The sequence below is a fragment of the Pygocentrus nattereri genome, chromosome 18 (genome assembly GCF_015220715.1).
Source record: "Pygocentrus nattereri isolate fPygNat1 chromosome 18, fPygNat1.pri, whole genome shotgun sequence".
Lineage (NCBI taxonomy): Eukaryota > Metazoa > Chordata > Actinopteri > Characiformes > Serrasalmidae > Pygocentrus > Pygocentrus nattereri.
Genome location: NC_051228.1, coordinates 33,426,159 through 33,449,299, shown reverse-complemented (window position 1 = coordinate 33,449,299; position 23,141 = coordinate 33,426,159). Strand labels below are relative to the sequence as shown.

Genomic DNA, 23,141 nt, shown 5'->3' with positions numbered 1-23,141 from the left:
ATGAAGAATATTGGTCCGTTGAGTAGTAACAATGATAACCTTATCATTTCTCTTTCAACCATTATGACGCAAAGGCACTGGTTAACGGCCCATTCTGTTAAAAAAAAAAAAAAAGTCACCACATGACTCTAACAAGATCTAAAACTCTACAAAACAGGCACTGTATGTGTGGTGGAGCTTGAAGCTCTGCTTCAGTGGAGGGTATTAAAAATAGGCGAATAAACCATGAATAGCCGTGAGCTCTGATGTGAAAGACACTGTTAAAGCAGCACTATGTAACTCTTGGGGATTTGGAGACCTCTCTGGTGGAAATGGGTATTTACAAACAACATGTGGAGGAACATTTTGTATCATTAGTTTTGCTTTGGACCCCCACAATCTAGGAATCTGATGGATCATATCTTCATCAGTGTAATGTTGACTTTGCATTTGAGACCTAAACGTCTAGCCTGACCTTCCTTTGGCGTCTGCGCATGTGACGTTAATTTATAAAGATGCATGACATGGTTTGAAAACCTCCCATGAAATCCATCCAGTCACCTTTGACTTTTAAATGATTATTTCAGGCTTTTTAAGCTGACTTATAGCTGTGAACAGACAACATATTGTAATGTTTTTGTTTTTTTTCTCCTCACTCTGTATTCTTCCCTCTTTCAGGTTTAACAAAAAAGCTGACATAGTGCAGCTTTAATGTGTACATAATGTGACTCAGTGTGAAAAATGCTATAAGGCTTTGTCGCCCCCTCTGGCACAAATGAAAACGGTCCTAGATATATTAAATGTTGCTACTACTACTACTACAAAAAAAAATAATGAAAATATCTTTATAAATCCCTATTCCCAGTGAATTTCATTGGTTTACATGGTTTGCAATTTACATTCTCAATTGACTGCAGTTTATACAGAAGCGTGGCATTTTGATTAAGTTAGGTTATTGCATGCCTCTGTTTTGTCGTGTTGACGTGTTAATGTGTTAGCATTTGATGTTATCGCTTGTTGTGCATCAAATTAGGAAAAAGAAACAACATGTTTCTAGTAATTTACATTTTAACAAGCCAAGTTTACTCCAAAGGACAGCTTGGTTCTCAAATCTGCTCACACTCACCCAAACACACACACACACAGACACACACACACACTGAAAGGGTCATTGCCAACTGGGCTCAGTTAGGCTTTCTCAGTATGTGCAGACATTTTAGGGAAAACCTCATGTCGCTTCTGATTTAAGAAGTGGTTCTATTTGAGGCCTCGACAACATACTTTTGGTTTTCTAATGGATTTCCAGGGCAAGCTGCCCCACATTTCTCTCTCTCTTGCTTTGGTCGGATTTGATGGGCCTCAAGGCTTCGAGCTGTTTCCTTTCAAGTGGAGATGTAAACAATAAGATTGCAGATGCGTGCAGTATGCGTTCTGGGGCTTTTGTTGAGGAAAGTTTTTACAACATGAAACCCATCTTTTATTCATAAAATTCTGGAGCAGAAAACTCAGCACCGTGTGCCAGATTTTGATGTTTCTTTAATTCTATAATCACAGGACTGGCTTTCACAGAGTTCCAAGAGCCGTTTGTCTTAAACAGAACGAGTTAGAGGTCGGATGGCCAGCAACATCTGACCAAGGCGTCTTCAGTAATTTGATAAGGAGGCTAGTTTTTCAGTTTATAGCTTGGTGTGGTCAGCGAGAAATGCTGCCCACTGGCCAAAATATGTGTACGGATTGACAGTTCAAATTTTGTATGTTTCAGCTTTCATTATTTCAACTTTTTCAAATCAGTTCAGATCCTTCAAAAGAGACTGATTTCAGGATATATTAATTATGGTTACAAAAAGGTTTCCAGCAGACTTCTCTTCAGAGTTCCACTGTTGGTCTCATAGACTCTTAGCCAACAGCAATACAATGTACAGTGAATAATATATTAATTATATCATAAATTATGTGCTCACGCACTCATAAAAATAAAGGTGACAAATGGATCCAAAACCACTTTTGATTTATTTTTTTAAAGGAGCCATATGTGAGACGATGCACCTTGTCGAATTCATACTCCACACAGTCGTTCCCTCTTCACTCCTTCTCATGTTTACTTACCAGTCTAGAAGAAACATTGCATCAAACTTCATCATTAACTCACTAAGAGCTGTGTCCAGTGGTGGAAAGCAACACCAAGGTTATCTCTTATTTATTTTTCTAACAGCCGACTCAACGATACAATGACTCAGTATCACCTCTTGAGGAACATAATGATATTACAAAATGGGATGGACCAGGGCTTACAGTTTAGCATGGTAACTCAGTAGAAATCTCTGCAACACGATACACAGACGTCTTTGACATAACTTCAAAACGGTTACATCTTCACGTTCTGTTGATATTTTTAGTTAATTTTGAAATTTTAGTTAATTTTGAAACCAAAATTCTTACACATGGTTCCTTTAAAGATCATTTTAATGCATATAATATACTTGTATACCATATAATATGCTATATACTATATAAACTATATGCTTATAATACTTGTATACTATATAGTATACTTTTATAAGCATTCTAAAAGAAGGTATCACAAAGGGTTCTGTGCAGAATACCATAGAAGAACTACTTTGTTTCCCTTAACAACATCATTAAAATAGAAATTTGTGAGTTTGAAGAACCTTGTAAGTGGTTTAAAGTATTATTTTCACATAATGTAAAGGTTCTACAGCAATTTTCGCGTTCCTTCTAGAACCTTACACAACCGAGAGGTTATTTAGGCATCAAAAAGGTTATTTACACTCTATATGTTTCATTTAAAAGAAAACAGTTTTTTGAAGAAGCATCATTTAAAAGGATCTTTTGGAAACCAAAAATGGTTCTTCTATGACGATGTGTATTGAACTCTTTTGGGGACCTTTCTGAGTGTGAGTGTGCTGTGATGATTATACTACCTGTTATCAAATGTAAAATGGATACTATAATGGTTCTTGGATTACACATTGGTTCTAAGAAAAACTTCAAACTACAAATTTCTATTTCAATCATCGATCTCAAGGGACCCAAAAGTGGTTCTGCTATGGCATCACTCAACGAAACCTTTGTGGTACCAATTTTGTCAAGAGTGCTTAAAAAAATCCCAAATGGTTAATGTGATATATGTCTGAATAAAACATTTCAGTGATTTAGGGCCTTTAAATTTTGTGGCTGTTCTTTAAAGTTTAAAAACACTCTTCACACATCTCATTTACAAAAATAGTTCTTTAAAGCAGTTCTTTAGCTGGTCCTCAGGGACCCTCAGATGAAGCAAATATGTGGACCATCCGGGAGTTTCTGAGGGCTAGTTTGGGAACCACTGCTTTGTAGAAGCATCTGTTGAAAAGTTCTGTAAGGCGTCAAAAGTGGTTCTTCTGTGCAGTCACTCCAAAAACCCACTTTATCACCTTTATTTTTAAGAATGTAGTTCTCAGGCTATCATGAGCATTAACAATCGATAGTTTTGAAATATATGTGTTTATTAATGGTAGATCAGCAGTAAGCAATAGAGCGTTCTTGGCATGGTTGAATGTGAGAATCAACTGACCACCAGGCATTCAAAGCCCATGGCAGCCTGGAAAGCATTCCTATACTCTTGAGTATAACTTTATAACGCTGCCCTTCAGAAAGCTCTGATGACAGCTCCAGGCTAAAAGTGAAAAATAAACAGCTGCAGGCCCAGAGCTCGGGTAAATGTGGATGTGGCCCTCTGCCACGGCCTGGCTAGGATGACATGGGGACAGTGACAGAAGAGAGTGAGGGTCTGCTTTGCCAGCCAGCGAGCTTGAGCTGAGCCAGCGAGGCCTCATGGTTGGCCTGGGTCAAATTGTTTCAGTGCTGTTGGAAAAGAAGAGAGGGTTTATGGTTAGAAGGTGTTGGTGCCACTGGAGATGGCGTACACCTGCCTTTTGATTCTTTTATGTGTGGTGATCTGAGTCAATGAGTCAACCATAATGCTCTTGAAGACATTCGTTTTAGATGTGAAGAATTCCCTGAAATGAACTTGGTTTGTAACTCACTCACTCACTCATTCACGTTTAACAAGATTGTCCACAAGGGGGAGTTAGTGGCACTCTAGTAATTAGTGAAAACAACTTTGTGTTAGCTGAAGTTTCTGACTCTAATGAGCGAGTGTGTGTGCTCTCTAATACTTCTAGGGTATTATCATTCCATCAATGACACTTTGTATCCCTGCCTATTTATTTACTTGTTTATTTTTTTAATTTTTTTACAAGTGAATTCTAGATCAATATTAGATTTATATTTCTGCAAGTAAAGCTTTAAACCATGTAGGAAGTTTCTGTCTAAATTTAAGCATTGCTGTGCTTTAATCAATACATTGTTCACAAGCATCAGTCATGCAGGTAAATGGGTACAACCAGGGATGTTTTTAAACATTTGAGGGCCCAAAACAATATCTTTCTGGGGAGGGAAGGGAGGATGAGGAAATACAGTCATATTCTTTTGTATGCAATAATAGATCGAGAATTACTAGCTAATTAATTTCCATTAATTCTCTGGACTCTGTTTTTCTACAAAGAATATTGAATACATTTTTAAAAGTCCATACTCGGGGTCCACTGGTGGCTTAGAAGACTCTAAGCAACTGTTTGTACCACTTATAGCAAGAAATGACCCTGGGTACAACATGGAAAACATGGATGTAACACACACACACACACACACAAAATTGTAAAGACAATTAGAAGAAGTTGTAATGCACACTCTGAACATGGTCTTTAACATACTACATAAAGAAGGAAGCTAAGACTAAGCAGTAAAGGACGAAGGGAAATGCTCATGAAAAAGAAAGAAGAGAGTCTTTTAATCAGATTTTAAGTAGAGAAAGAAGAGCAGTCACTGAGAGACTGAGGAAGAGAGTTCCAGAGTTTGGGCGCCAATGACGCTGAAGGACCTACCTCCCAAGGTGGAAAGGCGTGGAGCAGCAAATAGGTTATAACAAGAAGACCCGCGAGAGTGGGAGGGAGTGTAAGACTTCAGAGGTTCTCTGTGGTGTAGAGGGGAGCAAGGTTATGCAGAGCTTTGAAATGGGATAGAACTGGTAGCCAGTGAAGCTGAGAGAGAATGGGGTGATGTGAGCTGAACGTTACTATGGGCGAGAACTCTTGGTGCAGAAATGTATTCTTAAAAAACCGAATGCAGTTTTCACTAAGACTCTGACATTTGCACATGTTTTCTTATTTGGGATTTGCTCTCAGGTAAGAACAGAATCTACACACACTCAAGAGCACAAAGGTGTGAACAGTTCTGTGGTTTAAGAACACGTCATGAATCTGATGTAGAGTTATACTGAGGACCTTTCTTAATAACAAATGTAAGAATAAACTTATAGGATGTTATTGGTGAGTGACGCCCAATGATTTGTTGACTAATCAACGCCCAGTGGTTCGTTAGTGTGGAACTTTTGGTCAGAGGTTTAATCAAGCTCAGTGCAAAGCTGACCCAAACTGGTCCATCATCATCCAAAGTGGTGTATTAAAAACCTTTAGCGTTGGATTTGTAAGCATGTAATGACAGTAATTATGGTCAATAGATTCCATAATATTCCACAGTAACTTACAATTTAGGGGTCTTTCTCATAGACTCTTATTGGTGTGCTTGCTCAATTCTGTCAACATGAGTCATCCCAGCATGCAGGACTTAAAAACATTACAAGCAACTGAAAGAAGGGAGGAAGAATAAGGAGACAATGTAAAGCACAGGAAAATACACATAAAAGCTGTGTCAAAAATGGGAGGTAGGCTGTGAGTCTTGTGGGAAACTGGAAACTGACTCAACGCAGGCTCATATTTGGAAAATGATGTCCAAATCCATGAGCAGTCTGTCCCGTCAGGTTTGGACAAATATTTCAAGCTCTGCTGTCAGTTAACCTTTGTCAGGGGCAGTGTGGTGTGGTGAGGAGGACTTGCTGAAATGGTGCTGGCTCCACACGCCGGTGGTATTTATAAACAGTCACGGACATTCAATCCGGTCAATCACACCTCGCCTCTCGGCTTTCAGCCTTTTGCTGAAGATGCCTCGCTCTCGAAGCCAAAATCACAGCTGGCCTGAGTGGCGGGGAAAGGGTTAACCTTTAACTTCCTGCTCTGAAACGAGGCTGGGAAAAACAGGGTGAAAGGTCAACATGAATTGAGACACTGCAGGGGAATTCCTCACTGTCCTCTTAAGCCTGGCCTCTTCAGTTCATGACATGCTCTTCTATAGGTGGACATGTGTGATTGCAGAGCATTGTAGGTACTTTTGCACACCGTCCGAGTAAATGACCAAACAAATAGCTTGGTAGTAAGAAAGAGGGCAGTTATTTATGTGGTTTTAGATTTTATTGTATACTCCAATAGCTTTCCAAAACACTCTTCATCATATTCTTCATAACATATTTCATAAGCTACATTCAAAAGGTGGGTGTCATATGAGGCTTTCCAGTCAAATAGATAGTGATGTCATTTTATACCCTTATAACCAAAGAAGCTGAACTTTTTTTCTACTGAAAGTCCACAAATCTGAGCTATAAACTATGAACAGATGGTGTCTATTCAGTGACCTGCTCTTTAAAAAAGATTTTTATAAAATAATACAAAGAGCATCTAAGATTTTTGGCTTTTAGCAGTAAATTGTAAGCATATAGCAATATGTATAGATTATAAAACACATGTTCTGTTAAAGTGTGCGGAGTTTTTAGAAAAGGTCAAGTAAAAATTTGCATTTATTTCATGCACTTACTGAATAATTTGCCTTATGATTTGGTCATGTAAATTCAGATGGACAAACCAAAATATAGCCTGGAGAATAAGAGGTTAAACCATGCTTTACTGACTGATATGATGGTCACTAGTTAATTGCTAAATTTCTAAATCTTAAATAAACAACAGACACAAAAAACAACATAGCCATTACATTGGTAAACATGCTTATTTGCATCTTACTGTGGTGCAACAATAGTCCCAAAAGGGAGATTTTCCAGTTTAAAGATAGAAAACGCCTCCCATGATGTCTTCTGAAGACAGGAGCCGCTTTGTTGTTGATACTTAAGGACAGACGGTGTGAAATGTTTTTTTTTTCCATTTTCTTTCTCACTAGCTGACTAAAGCAGAAGCTTAAAAAAAGCAACAACGTTATGTCTATGAAAATGAATATCTGTATTTTGTAGCCATTGCTGCATTACATTATCACTGTTGGGGGGCAAGGAGTAGATGGTTGGGGGGCTTTATATGGCATATCTACGGAATGCATGCTGGGTATTGGTAGTTTGAGAACATTAGGCAAAAACGCAAAATGGATACACAATCAGAATTTCTGTCAAACCGATGAGGCTGAAGGGTACAGTGCTGCATTACAGAATTTTAAATAGCATGATAGATATTACATTAATTGCTATTTTACCCAGGAATTCCCCTTAAAGCAATATAAATATTGTACTACTGGAAGTGGAGCTACCTATATATTTTTTTTACAATCTTAACAAACCTTATAAATGCATATAGGTTAAGAAAAATAGTCAGAAGTGACCAATCCACATTCAAAACTTTGTTTCTCAGTGATGCTCATTCTAAAATTGTAGAAGAATATCATTTAAAAATGTGCATAATCCCAAAAAGCATTTTGTTGCTACTGTCTCCTCTACAGTACATTAGCCTCTGCTGTATATATTTATGTTTAGGTACTTTGTTGCTACAATACGTGAGTGCATTAACGGAGCACTGGTATTAGAACAGTAGTCAGTATAAGCTGATACTCAGAGTTCAGATATCAGAATCTATCAGGATTGAAAGAGTAAGATCGGTGCATCCCAGAGTGTAAATGTGTGTCAGACATGCCGCTAGAGCCGAGAAAAGCCTGATGAAAGCTCCATGGCTGACTCCCTGGTGACGGCTCTCATTCCTGTAGTCCCAGGACAGGAAGCTGGAGAGCAGCAGGCCTCGGAGGCCGTCTGGGCTTGGGGAGACGCGAGACTGGGCCTGGATGAGTGCCAGGACGCTCCACTGGCCTGGAGAAGTGAAAGAGCATATGAGCTGTGTGCTGGGGATTAGACACAAGAGAGATGGTCTTCATGGCATCCGGCTTCAGTCTCAGCAGGCTGGGCACAAAGAAAACCTACAGCAGCTCCATCTCCTATCTGTAATCTCCTATCTGAAAAAGACTTGTGTGCACACTGAAGCTAGTAAACAAAGGCTGGAGTGGCTAAAGACAATAATGGAATTCTTGGTAATGATAATGATGGTGGTGTTTTCATGCTAATGACAATGATGTTGAAATAGTTTTGCCTAAGACACAAAGAGACATCCTTCCACATGTTCAGATGTAAGGGAAAAACATGAACGCTTTATCTCTTATTTTTCCTGTGAATGGTCTTCCAGAAGTCTAAGGGAAATAAAAATTACACGGTGAAGTAGTGCGCTGTTTAAGAGATATAAAAGGATTTGTTTCAGACAAGAGCTCGGTTCCATCTGACTCATCACTTTGCTGTGAGATATTTTTAGCGGTAAAGTACTTTTCCTGTTTGGATTTCCAGAGTTTTCTAGGCTAGAGGGGAGCAAAGCCTCCCAAGATTTAAGCAGTTTTATAGAATAACACCATGCTTTATTGGTGGATAGGACACATGTATAGTATATATGCACCGTTTGCTGCTAACGTGACAGGCACACCCTGTGTGTGAGTGTATGTGTGTGAGAGTGAGTGTGTTTTGGTTCATTTGCCCCGTGTTGTGTCTAGCGCAGCTGCATGTGTCAGCTGCTGCCTGGTTTAATGTGAAGTTTAAACCCTTCATGACGCCAACTAGGGTCCAGTTACACTAGTGGGAATACCTGCTATTGTGCTCCAAATCCCTCCCTAATTCCCAGGAATTTTGCTATCCTTCTCTTAAACTGGCCAAATTGTGCCCTGCTTAATTTCCACCGAGGTTGCTCGTCGTAAAGATGGTGGCTGTTTTAGTCAGTTTTACCACTAGAATACAATTAAGCCTTTGCTTCTATGTCTTTATAAGAGTTATTGATAGTCTCTGTTGATCCTACCAAATTATCATGCTTATTATTTGAGACTTGAACAATTTGAGCATTAGGCAGGCTCTAGAGGAGATTAGTACTGTCTGGATGACTCAAGTGAGCAAAGTACCTTTGTGAAAATTGTCGTTCGTTAAAATCTACTTTCTTGATAAATTAACAAGGTATTGTTGGCAAGTTGTATGATGACAATGTATGTTTTAAACTCTTCTACAACATAAAATGGAGATTGGTGGACATACCAATTGATATGCATTTTCTTCCACAAACTTTTTTAGTCTTTATAAAAGCTTCTTGGTTATTTGTTCCAGTAAAGTGCTTTGTAATTTCTAAAAGGCTGTACAATTTGTTATTATCCCGCTTAGCCAATTTTCATTGTTGGTACTTTCTTATAATTCTGATTACTCAATTAATCATCAAAATTAATGATAAATTAATGGATTACTAATGAAATTGATGAGGCCTACAGATGATGCTGCACTGGTCTTTTAAAAGCAACCTAACGGTCATTTTGCCCCTCCCTTTTTTTGCCCAGCAAATGTTTTCCACTGTTTTCCACAACCTGTGTGACATTAATGTTAGTGTGAAATTATTTCACTGTTTTCAGCCACTTTATTGAGTTTCCAGTGAAAGTTTGTGCACGGTCAATAAAGATAGCGAGCATCCCGCTCTTTCAAAGCAAACAGCAAGGTGACTATCATAAATTTGTGATTATACTGTTTTACTGTTTATTAGAATTGAGATTATGGGCATTATGAATGTTTTTTGCTGTTCTCATGGTAACAGGAAGCTCAAAACCCTGGCACCAGCTGTTATTATCACAGCCTTTGAACAGCTGGAGGGCTATTGTTGGCAAGGCATTGTGGGCAGTGACCGTGTCCGCCAGTTCGTGCCTTGGTATGGCCGAAGCGGAGATTTGTGGATTTGGTAGCTCAAGCGGTGTGTGACGACCGTGATGTGAGGCAAAGAGATAGATGTGGTTGAAAACCAGGAAAAAATGTTATTTCTCAACTTTATGCTCAAAAAAGTTATCAAGCACTAGTTATCATGCGTATTCTGAAAATTGTTTGACTTATCAGAGAGAATCTTACAAATTGTGCGCTCAAAAAAAGTTGTTTAATTGGGCCATGTACTTCCACTTGATTAAATAGAACTAGAGTAATGATGTCAGCATGTCAAAATGGTACCTTTACAGGAGAAGGGAAAAAAACAGCTGTACTTCTAATGTAAGTCAGTGTAACCAGAGTTTTTTCCAAGTAATTTTGGGCCGTTTCTTTGATCCATTTGTCATGAAATTTACATGCAATGTAAAGAGTGAAAGGCATTTTCAGTTAAAAATGGAGATATGGGCTTTTGTTCCAAGAGCAACGATGTACAGTTTTACTAGTGATAACATGGAATGAACATTCATGGCTGAACTCAGAACCGAAATTCAGAACTTTTTGGCCTGAAAATGAAAATCATAATCTGAAAGAAAAAAAAACCAAACAAAAACCCCAGAAAATAAATAAAATCAGAACAAGTTTATTGGAGTATGTGCCTCAGAATCCAACATCCTGGACAACAGAGAACAGCTGGTCATCCAAGGCAATGAATTCCATCATTTTTGGTTAGATTTTGCACTTTGGCGCTGTTGTTTGTGAACTTTTTCTTCTTTTGAAAAAAAAAAAGGACTCAAAAAGGACTTTTCTTCCTCTCTGCTTCTGTAATTTTGTTATATATTTTCACATCAAGCAGGGCGTGTTTTCAAATGGTGTCGCACCTTTTGATACCTGCTATGAACAGTGATTACAAAAGCTTGTGTAAAAGTGACAGTTTCATGCAGATGACATTTGCTTTGTTGATTTGCTGCTGCTTAAACTGTGTGAATGCATCTGTGCTGAAAGTGAAGGGAACAAATTTTGTTCTTATTCCCTATATCATCATCATCATCATCATTATCATTATTATCATTATTATTATTATTATTATTATTATTATTATTGTTAAAACTATTTGTAAAGTCTTAGATTTTAACATGTAGCTTTAAACCTTTCTTCTCTTTTGGCTCTTTCAGTTTTCAGTGGCCAAAATTTCTATGCATCCCTATTTGTTACCTCAATATAAAATGCAATGGACTTGTATATCCCCCCCCATAATCGCATTCTTTCATAGTATCTGTTGTGAGGTTGGACAAGCTTTACAGAATGCTGGTAACATCCCATTCAATCTAATGTAAAGAGTTTTAGTCGTAACACAGTTGTTGTTTCTGTAGTCTGTCTAACATTAGCTTGATCACACAGCACAACATGATGTGCAGTTTCTATTAAAGTGTCATCTTTCAAATTCATATGAAATAAATGTTATTTAAAATTTTATTTAACTCACTGTAAGTTTAAAAGTGAGTTACATGTCTCATTAGGTAGCGGTTTGCCAGTGTTTGATAAAGTTTGTCTGACTTGGGCAACGTGGACAGCATGAATATCTCAGTTTCTACTAATATGAATATATTTTCGGGTTTGTAACTGAATCAACTCTCTTGGTTAATTTGGAAAATGGAGTGAGCAGAGGCAGGTTCAGAGGGGAAATGCAAATGGATGTCCTCCTACTGATCGACTTAATGAAGAATTTCTGAATTTCTGGCAAATAGCGAAGACTTTGCGTGTCCCTGAGCTTCAGTAGAATTGAGGAGAATTCCAGGAAGAGGAGAGAACCTCAAAGTGAGGCCAGGATTGTGTGCTTGAAAACTGTGGAGCTCTATATGTTTTGGGGAAGCACGGTACCACATAACTCTGCTGTCTCTGTATATTTGAATGGCAGGAGGGGGTAATGTGTGCTGGTATTGGTGGTGGTGCATGTTGGAGGGGTTCCCGAAACCTCCCAGTGTGGCTTTTCAATGAGGTGTAGAAAGTAAAACACACACCGCTGCTGTGTTTGTGTGAGTGTGGGGGGCACCGGGAGACCATCCTGCATGGCACGGTGTGGGCGATCTGAAATTCATATTATGGTTTGGGCAATATTGGTATGATTTCATGATACACAAACAGGTAGATAGCCAGCTCTTTGAAGATAATTTATATAAATAAATAAACCTCATAAAACCAAAATTCACAGACCAACCTTCATTTATTTAATTTACAGTCTAAATGGCCTTTTAGTCCCTTTATTGTCTTTATACTTATATACTTTGTAGTACAGCAAAGCTCTTTCCTTTGCATATCCCAGCTTACAAAGCTGGGGTCAGTCATGATATAATCCACTTTCATAAGGAAACTAGGAACAACCGTGCAAGATACTGGTAGACCACCAAAACTGACCCCATCGAATAAAGGATGTTTAAAGCTTTTATCTTTGAGTGAGAGGAGAAAATCAAGCTCCGCTCTCAGATCTGAAAAAAGTGTTTCTGTCCATCCTTCCACTGTGAGAAGACCACTCAGCACTATGAGTCTGAAAGGAGCTCTTACTGAGAAAAAAGGAGAAAATTTGAAAATCAAACAACGTGGGTGCTGTTGTTCTTAGTACAATGGATTGTCCACCCCAGAGTCCAGACCTCAACATCACTGAATGTATTTAGGATTACCCGGACTGTGAAGCAGAAAATGCAGCCAACTCCTGAACTTTGGATGTGTGGAAGAATATCCCCAGATTTCCATGAAAACTGAAAATAACTCTCTCAAAAAGAATGGAAGCTGTAATAAAGGTAAAGGGTCCACACAGTAAACAATGAAAACTGTGATATCATATGTAATTGCTGAGACTTCCTGATGCTGAAAAATGAATAACTTGTGCTTGTTGGTGAAGGGTGGTCTCTGACTTTTGCACAGTATATAATGGTATAGTGATAGTAGTGTCATCCACGTTTGCGTTTTTTTTTTTTGTTTTAGTGGTATTGATACATAACAAAAACCTATATGTCACTTACTGGGTGCTTTAGGTTGTTTTGAAAGAACAGGTAAACGTAAATAAATAAATAAATAATCCACCTGTTTCTTTCCTCACGGTCAATTTCAGTGTGCGGCTGACATTTATAATACTGCATAAGGTACCGTTCAGTGCAGTTTCAAAGCAAACTATGTCAGGTTCATAAGAATTTACCAAGAATTACCAAGAGTTAACACTATTCAGTGGGTTTGCTAATCTTACTAAAAATAGCCTGAGACTGTGAGATCATTGCAAATATTGTGATATAGAAACGTATTAATGCCACCCAGCAACACTTTCAGAAGGTAAAAAATGCTGCTGACGTTTTCCACTTTTAGCTAAAGCCGTAATGATCAAATCCACAATTACATGTCATGGATTACAGTAGTGGTCTCTCTGTACTGCTAAACCTCCCCTCCTAATTCATGCATGCATGTGCGTTTGAAGGTGTGGGTTCCCTCTTATGTGTGTATAAAGGGCCTGCGTGTTTGCACAGGGGCCTGGCTGGACTCTGGCTGGCTGTGTGGGCAGATGTGGTAGTGTGCTGCAGCAGGAATGCTAATGCTTCCTCTGAGGCTAGCGAGGAGCGGCGCGATTAGCCCTCCGTCCCCCAGGGGGAGCCGCTGCGCGCTTTAAGCTTTAATTCATATTGACGTCAACAGGAAGCTGGACGATTTCTCAGGGGAAAAGGGAAGGGGGGTGCGGTGGTTGGTCAGCCAGTGGGGTCTGGGGGCTCTGTAGCTTAGGGAGGCTGCAGGAGGGATTAGCCGGTGCTAAAATGTTTTCTTTGTAGTTTGGAAGAAACCCGAGGAAGGTTCTCCGTGAACCTCCCAGCGTCACTGACCCAAAGAGGGGGATGGGGGTGGGGTGGGCCGTTATAATCGGCATTCCGCCTTTCCCAAACCATCTCTGTGTTCCCCTTTTGCCTCACATACACAGCTCCCATTGAAGCCTTGCACACAGACCTCACACACACACTCCATTCCTTTATTTTTCTGGCAAGTCAGTAGCCCAAGGGTAATCACAGAGCGTAAATGGAGTGTCCCACCCATTGTCCTAACCTGGGTCATTCAGCACCATTTAAAATAGTTAAAAAGTTTATCTCATGATCAGTATAGATTAAACTTTAGGCTTGTTATTCTGTTGTTAGTCTTGAGGCTTAGTATCCAGTAACATCACAGCACTTTCATATTATTAATGACATTATCCAACACAACAAACCTACAAGTACAGTAACTAAACCAGTTGTGCACAAGATGTTTGTTAATATTTGAATAATAGACCTACTGTTAAGTTGACAGTTATTATTCAGACCCTAGTATGAATTATTCTAGAACTACAGTCAAACTGATATGCAAGTCATGTAGCTTTAAGGGAATAGTTACAAGCTGATGTTGCTGACAATGAATAGTAGCCCCTAGTTACTAACGACTGTTCGCATTCAGTCACAAGCAGCAAAGTTAGTGTTATTGACTGAATCTTTCCTTTAAGGGATTAATCCTGTTGTCCAGCTCATCTAATACAGTCGTCAGGTTTATTTAACTCCTGCGTTGTCTTGTTGTGTTGCAGACTGCGAGAAAGAGGACCGCAGTGTATCGGGTGGAGCTGACTGGAACATTTAAATGCTCTAATGCTGAGGACAAAATATCTGTAAGTTCGCAGTGATTTCTTTTCTCTCTCTTCTCCTGGTCTCCTGACACGACAGATTCGATGGAGAATCATGTTTTTACTCTTGTCTTACATCACAGTCATATACGAAAGTTATGTGTTTGCACATAACATTACGTTTCACTGAAATAGGTAAGAGTAAGTGAGCACGTCCTCTGCAGGGAATGCACTTAAATATGGCACTTTCCTACAAATTCTGAGGCATAACTTCTGTGTATTTGCTGAGTTTAACAAATTGGAAAACAATAAAACATAAAATATTAAATGTGCCAGAACTCTTGCACAGGCTACATGTTTACGTTTTCGTTTGTTTGTTTGTTTTCGTGCATTACTAATGTGTAGAAGTGTGTTCTCTGCAGAGGATGTAAACTCATCTTCACATAGTAAAGCATCAAAACTGATGACCAAGGGTGCCCAAACTTCCGATCTGCTCAATCTATTAGAACCTCTACATCTTTGAGGTCGTCTGATTAGCCTCTTATGAGCTTTCCCTGGTCGCGGTTAAAGAATAGCTTGACCAGACATGCTGATTTGGCTGTGAATACATAGAAGAAACATGATATGCTAATTGTCAACTGCTTTTATTAACTTTTTACTAGGGACTGATATGGCAATTGTGGTACATTTTTCATGTCCGTGTACCAAATCGAATAGCAATGCCAATGCATACACATGTAGAGAACATGTAGAAACTGGGCCTAGCTTTAGCCAGAACAGCACTGCAGAGAGTGTATTGTCAATTTCCATAGGGTTTGAGGAATATGACGTCAAATATCGATTGGAAACGTGGGTCTAATCTAAACATCTGTCCAATGCTGATCATTTTTAAGCAGTCTATAGTTGATAGTTATACACATCTACAACTATTGACATAATACAAGCAGTATCTTCCTTCCTCTTTGTTAAGTCAAAATTCAATGCCTGTTTCTAGCCATTAGTATATGGAAACAGCGTAAAGTTTGGTGAAGTAACTTTGTTTCATCTGATTTGTGACGTGTTGTTTTAAGGCCATAAAACACATAAAGGCTGTAAGAGCTTTTGGTTGTTTTAAAGTGCCAAGCGAATAAAACTGATTATACACTGTCAGTAAATGGTGAGTGACAAAGCCAAAGAATTTTACGCTGCCTGACTTGCCACCATATTCACCTCAGACGTTGCGAGTGTGTTGGATGGCATTTGTGGCCTCCTTGCAGAGATATGAAACGTAGCTGGAAGTGGCAGTCCTTCCATTACAGTATCTCTCCTCAAGCTCTTCTTGCTGGTTTAGTAGCAATTGGGCCTTGATAGATGAACGGCAAATTTCAGAGCACTTGCTGTTCTTTTCCAATCACTCCAGCTGCGTTGCTTAAGCGTTTATTTCCTCACTTTAATAGCTCTTCTTTTGGTCGCGTCCTTATAGAATGCAAATTCGTTCAAAAACACAATTTGGTGCCTTTTAATGGTTCGGCGGCTCGGGATGCAATTGCCTGCGCCGTGGATGAGTGAGAGAGGGCAAGGCTGGGGGTGTGAGAGTGTGTGAGTGTGCCGCGACGGCAGAACGAAGCAAGGTTAACTCTCAGCTTTTTAAAGGGGGTAAAAGACAGGCAAGGCTCTTTAATTGAGTGTGAAAGCAGCTGGGTGTTGGGAGCCATTCCCCCCCTCCACAAGCCCGACAAGCGACTGTCTCAATATCCTCTCGGCTCTAATCGCTCGCTCAGCGCCCGCCACCCCGTCTCTCCCTCCTCTCTCCCTCCCTCGCTCCCCCTCTCTCGCTCTGTCTCCCCGAGCCCTGCGCCCTGCCGAGGATTGTTTTACGCTTAATTTTGTTAAACCTAACGAGATTTTGCTAATTAAATCTCCCCCTGGCTGGAAATCTCTCGCTCCTGTCGGGAGAAGTGATTGTTTGTAGATCTTTTTAGACAAATAAACATTTTCATCGCGAAAGCGTGGGGTGAGAGAAACACTTCCTGCTTTCCATTCTTCTTGCTACAATCAGATAGAGGCCTGATCCGCTCATGTTCTCTTACCAGGCCCTCAGATAAGCCCCTGTTATTAGTATTTTTCCACACTTCTAAGATTCAACATGTTTTCCTGCTGCTTCATCTCTGGGATTTTAATGGAACACGTAACATTACAGAGAAAAAGCAAACATCAGTAAACCAGCCCTGTGGACAGATCAGTTAAAAGCATGGCTGGAGGCCAGATGTACTCGTTGGAGGGGATGGGTGGCAGGGTCCGTCTGTCCAGCAGGCTTAGCACAGCTTCATTGGCCTCCTGTTTGTTTCAGAATCTAGTACTAGGTTTCACTGAAGCAGGAAGCCTCTGCTTCACATCAACAGCACTCCTTTACTGTGGTAAAATCACTGTAATGCACAGCCTAGAGTGGTTTATTGCTTACATAATAACAACATAATACAATATGATGAAGTATGTCAATTTTAAATAAGTAAATAAATTTAACATTAGCATGACAGATTAAACCAAGCAGTCTAGTTCATTAATAGTAGGCTATAGTTGTCTAGTAACAAGACACCTTGGTGAATAAACACCGAATTTAGTTGATATGTTTTTATATCAAGCAACATCTTTGAACTCAGCCAATCAGATATCAATTTTAAAGCTCAATTTTAAAGCTCTTAAAACTTCCTCTTACATCACGTCGTCTGATAGGCATATTTTAATTGTTCTGTCAAAATGTCATTTTTTAGTTATATAGTTAAATAGTTTTTTTTTTGAGTCTTTCATTTTTTTTTGTTTTTGAGAAAGTCTTTCATTTTGCTGAGGCTGAAAGTACTTTTGATTGATTATTGCTAATAAATAAGTTTAATTGCAACTTAAACCTTAGTCCTTAGGCCTACTTTTTTCCTTACATGGAGAAGGAAAGAGTAAATTATCAAGAATATTTATCAAGAACTGTCTGGAACAATGGAACATGTATTCTGAAGAAAAAAAAAAATTCATTCAAAAACTTAGACATATAGCCAATTATCTAAAATTTAACTGAACAGCACCCTATCAAATGTCCTAACTTTTACTAGAACTTTCATTGCAATGACTGTCAAAACCTTTCATTAAGGCAGAGTGCAAGGAATCTCTATTAAACTCAGTAAATCTCAGTAAAACAACTACTGTTCTGACAAAAATATGATCTATATGATCTTGTTCATATATGATGTCATCTGCCTAGCTAGATAGTCAAAAAAATGTCCAGTGCCCATCCAGTTACATTTTCATATATTTAGGTATCTATTTGACCCTGCATGCACCATGACTTTTGAAGTTGGACTTCAGTTCATGCGCATCCTTTAGAAACACACACACATATATATATATATATATATATATATATATATATATACACAACATTTCCCTCTTAAGACAATTGCCTAGATTTAAAAATCTGAGCTAGAACCCTGTTCTGTCCCTGACTTTTACTCATGGAATGACGGTTCCGTCCCATTTCAGTTCCAGCCCATTACCAACTCTATAAGGTTTCAACACAAGGCATGATTAACATAATGTCATTTACGTGATGCATTTGCTATTTGCTGGCTAATCATTTTCATTTACTGTTAACAATTTTAGCGCTTTTAACTGAACTATTCTTTCACAGCAAAAAGCTTTTGTTTATAAAAGTTTTTGACTCAACACTCTAGTTCAAGCCGACTTAGGACATGTACCTTTTCCCTGCTTTTTAGGTCAAAATTCAAAATTTTATTTTACTTACTAACATATGGAACATTAGCAAGGCTGGGAGAGTAATGTTATCTAATCCAAAGAATTACTATATTAAAGTCATATAATCTTATTACTTACCATCACTTGTCTTTGTTTGTCATATAATGAAATCCAGACATGTGAAAAATGATTTCAACAAGATGACTTTAACTTAACAAATGGCAAAAAAGTAAAACTGCGCTGCTTTATGAAGCGAAATCTTTTTATGAGTGAACGATCTGCGAAGTCAAAAGGTCAATCTGGTAGCCGCCTTCACTTGAGAACCCTCATCAACAGTAATTATAAATAGTGGCCATTATAAAAAATCGAACGGACATCATTTGTCTTCTGTCTGCTAAAAGGCCGGTTCTGGTTCATAAAGCTTCATATCGGTGCGTCCTGCTTTAGACTTCGTGAGCAGCTGTCAGCACTTTTGTCAGTTCATACAAATCAGCCTGTCCCGTGAGTTTTGAAAGGCTTTCATTTCACGCAAAAACAAAGTGGGAGACGATTGTTTTAGTTACCACTAATGGTGAATGACCCATTTTCGCAATTTTGCACTCGCTGGCTGGAAACGATTGAAAAATGAAATCATATATGCGAAAATGAAACCAACTTTACCGCTCACAAGAATGTTTTCACATTTATTCCTCTGTTACCTGTTACTCTTCTTAGTTCATGCTAGCCCACTTCAACATGTGAGCAAACTGTAGAATTTTATGTGGCAAAAAACGAGAATGAAAGAGGTTAATACCAGTTTGCTGAAGCAAGATCAGGCAACATGTCAAGTTCGAGGAAACGCCTGATTCAGATAACTTTAGGAAAATGCTGCAGATCTTAGTTCCACCGGTAAACGTCTTTACTTAAATTTCATTTGACCAAATACAAGACTGTGAGCTATTGAACTGCTGCTTGTGAGGGGGCTTGTTCTTCCGCTGCTGGCAGAGCCGACCCCTTCTCCAAAAAAACAAAAACAAAAAACAAACAAACAAAAAAACTCCTCACATCTAGATGACTGTTGTAGTGGAATATATTATTCAAAATGGCAAATTTCAATGAAAGGCATATGTCTAATCCTTCCAGTAATCACCCTATTTCGATAGTCTACCTATAATCTGTTTACCGCCTTTTTACTGTAACAGTTACTTTTTTATACAGTCGATTACGTAATCCCGTTACATGTATTCTGTGACTGAACAAACCCAGGATGTAGCGTATAGCTCAACATTGGTTCTAAAGGGCTGTACAAATAAAATCGTTTTCTTGTGCACTTGCTCTGTAGCAGTAGCAGGTAGCGTTGGCTGTGTGCTTTTGTGGCCTTTTCCCATTGAGATTAGCACTTACTTTGCATGAAAAGGAGCCCTGGCTTCATGCACTTGAAAGAAAATTAGGAAATAATGCTTCAAAGTTATTGCAACAGTGGAAAAGTTGGACAGTTGTCAGCTGGTAAACGTCTTAGTTATTCCAGAGAGAGCTGAGACTGCACTCACTTGGTGAAGAGGCCATATTGTCATTTATTCATTTATATAAGGCAACCACTAAAGGTGTATGAATATGTATGGGTGTAGCTGAGTTTGTACGTGTTGTGTTTTGTTGTGTGTGGGGAAGTGGCGCTGGGTGGGTCTGCTCCATTGAGCTCTCCCAATGAGAGGCCTTGAAAGCATTGTTGACTGCAGGCAGTGGGCTGCTATTGTGGATTCCCCCTCGGGACACTGTTATTGTGGGACTCAACCTTATGTTTCCCGTTTGGACTAAGGATGACTGGTGCCAGGGCGCTTTCTTTCTTTCTTTCTTTCTTTCTTTCTTTCTTTCTTTCTTTCTTTCTTTCTCTCTCTCTCTCTCTCTCTCTCTCTCTCTCAATCACACACACACACACACGTCCCCCCACTAATTCTACTCCCCAGCACACACAAACTTGCTCATACTCATACTGCACACACACATACACACAGCCTGGCAGTGTGCTTGCCCTGTGGTGGACTGATGGGCACTATGCCCAGTCTCTTGTGAAAGGTGCCCTCTGATTCTGCCCCCTCTGATTAGGTTTCTGCCACCTGTTGCCCTGTACCGGGAGGGCTGAGGGGGTCTGCAGAGATGCCCTGGCATCTGGCACCATTAGACTGCACACTAACACTCCAAATACCACCCTGGACCAAATATTCAAATCTCTGCATTCATGAAGCTTCTCTTGAAGAGAGTTTTGTGAGTTTAATCAGGTTTAATCATATGACACTAAAGTACTCTTTGTCGTTCTTTCCGTCTATATTCTTAAGAACCAGCAGTCTTAATGGAAAAGTATTTTTTCCCACAATGCAATGTAGTCAATCAGCCAAAACATGTTTGGTGTCTAAAGTCTGCTTCTTTAGTTTTGCAGTGTAGCAGTGAGGCTAAAGTACCTGCAAAGCAATGGAAGCTTACTGGCTTAGAGCTGGTTAACATCGTGAGAAAAGCATGTCTAAATCACACATCGGCCTCAAACCACTTTGAGTTAGCAAGTAAGCTCAAACAGGCCTTCTTATGTGCTTTCTTACTGTATGTGATGCACTTATCTAGAAAAATGAACAGAAGTGTGTAAGCCAGAAACAGAAGTAGCAGCCACCTGGAGGCCTGAGTTTTGTGACATATAAATAGACAAAAGAATAGGCAGAAAAGAGGCTTTTATTCATTGTTATAGTCAGAAACCACACTAAGCCACCAATCAGTGCTTGAGACAAGTGTGTGATGATTCCAGTCGATGTCTTTTAAAACACAAGGTGTGCCACATCTTGTGCTTAAGAAGAAACAAGACATGCTTTCTAGGGGAGGGGTTAATGTATTTGATTGACAGGTAGGTGAATAAAGGACAGCTATTTGAGACAAATGCTTTCAACTGTTTCCAAACTCTCTGAGATGGAAACTTTACTGAAGAATGCAAAAACATTCTTTACTTTTAATGTAGGTTTGTGTAAGGAGGTTATATTCTAAGCGATTCTGGAACATTTCTGTTGATCATGAAAAATGTGCATGATAAGAAGGATAAGTTGGGTTCCGATGATGTAGAAAACTAAAAATTGAAAAGAGGAGGCACATTTTTAATAAATGGAATATTTCTGTTAAAAACACAGATGAAATACAAGTCATTGTTGTTTAAAAACAGCCAAAACTAGCTTTCCTCTCATGTTGGAGGAGGGATTGTCAAGAGAGAATGTATCTGTAATATTGATTAGTCAGCTGTAGATGACATGAGGCACTCTCTCGTGGACTATTAGCACAAAGTTAATGTATTTTTGACTCAAATGTGAGGAGCACTTGTCAATCATGGGGCGTTGTCCTTCATTAGAATCGTGCTTGAAAGAGTTTGAGAAGGCGTCCGCTTTAGGCATACGGTTAGTGCAAATTCATTGGGCTCTAGACTTATGCTATTTGTTAGCTACATTAGCTTTGTAGCTCCAGTGCAAAACTAAAGAAGCAAAGTTCACTGTCTTGGTTGATCAACTACATTTGGGAAAAATGCCTGTATAGTAATGCCTCATGCTTGAGTATGTTGTATATAGGTTGTAGATTATCTCTTTGTTCCACTAAAAGGCTCTCTCATGTCTGAATGCAGTATTTCAGCACTGACTCTACATTATGTGATGCATTCTTCCATTTGAACCTCAGCCATCGTCATCTTCATCATCATCCTCATCATGATCATCATCTGTGCCCCCACCTGGGCCTTCACCTTTATGTCTCTGCCTCGCCAGGCACGATTAAAATTATGTTGATTTAGCTTACTAGCCCCCGCCCCCCCCCCTTCTCGATGGAAGCTTATTAGTTTGAATATTTTTTTTTTTGTATTATTTATTCCCATTTTCTCAGGGTCCCTGTCGGCATTTCCAATTACTCTCGCCGTTCGGCTGTAATTGCCTCGGCGCTAATGGCCGCCAGACAATCGTGCTAAATGAGGTGAAGGCGCGAGGCAGCGAGCTCGACTTCATTAAGAGCTAATGGGATTTTATTGGGGGGACTGAGGACCCGGCTCATCAGAAAGGAGAGTTGGAGGAAACACGGAACAGATGGAGGAGAAGAGGCAACGAGAGCTCTATAGGCTGCCGCTGCCGCCACTGCTGCTCTTTTTAAGTTCTAACAGCTCCTGCAGTTTCTACTCATAAATACACGTATGCATTCATACATATGCAGAGACTTTAAAGTAGATAAAGGACACAATAAGATAACATGATTTGTGGGGCTTCATAGCAATTCCTCAGATCCACCTAAAATGCATATCGTAACTGAGGTGAGAAACCACTTATCTCCAAAACCGTAATGCTGTGATGTTCTTAACATCGGTTAATGTGTCTTTAAAAACTGGAGAGGCTGCTTTTGTCCGGGCGGCTGGTTGTTCCTGCTGGTTGTACAAAAAAAAGCTAGAAATAAGAGTAACACTGTGCCACATAACATTGACATAAACATCATCATCATCATCATCATCATCATCATCGTTAACTGCTCCTTCCGGTTTGACATAAACATGCCATGGCCAAAAATTTGTGGACTTTTGAGTTTGATGTTTCTACCACAGCCATTGCTAACAGGTGTGCAAAGTCAAGCACATAGCCTTGCAATCTCCATAGACAAACACTGGCAGTATAATGCACTTGCTGGGTTTAAATGTGGCACTGCCAACGGATGCCAGCTTTGCCACAAGCTTGTAAGTGCTGTTATTGTGAAATGGAAGCAAACAGGAGCAACAACAGCTCAGCCAAAAAGCAGCAGACCATGCAAACTCAAAGAGTGGGGCCGAGTGCACAGCACATAAAATTTAACTCAAGTTCCAAGTCACCTGAGTTCTGATCTGCCATTTGGAACAACATCAGCACAAGAACTGTGCATGAA

The 23,141-nt window shown here is 39.4% G+C and overlaps 1 protein-coding gene across 1 annotated transcript in view; it reads left to right on the top strand.

The window, feature by feature from the left end:
* Positions 1–23,141, top strand: part of pknox2 (pbx/knotted 1 homeobox 2) — a 134,609-nt gene that overhangs the window by 7,824 nt on the left and 103,644 nt on the right. Inside the window, exon 2 of the mRNA XM_017691334.2 lies at positions 14,490–14,570. The gene's annotated coding sequence lies outside the window, so the exon portion shown is untranslated. The remainder of the gene's footprint in view (positions 1–14,489; positions 14,571–23,141) is intronic.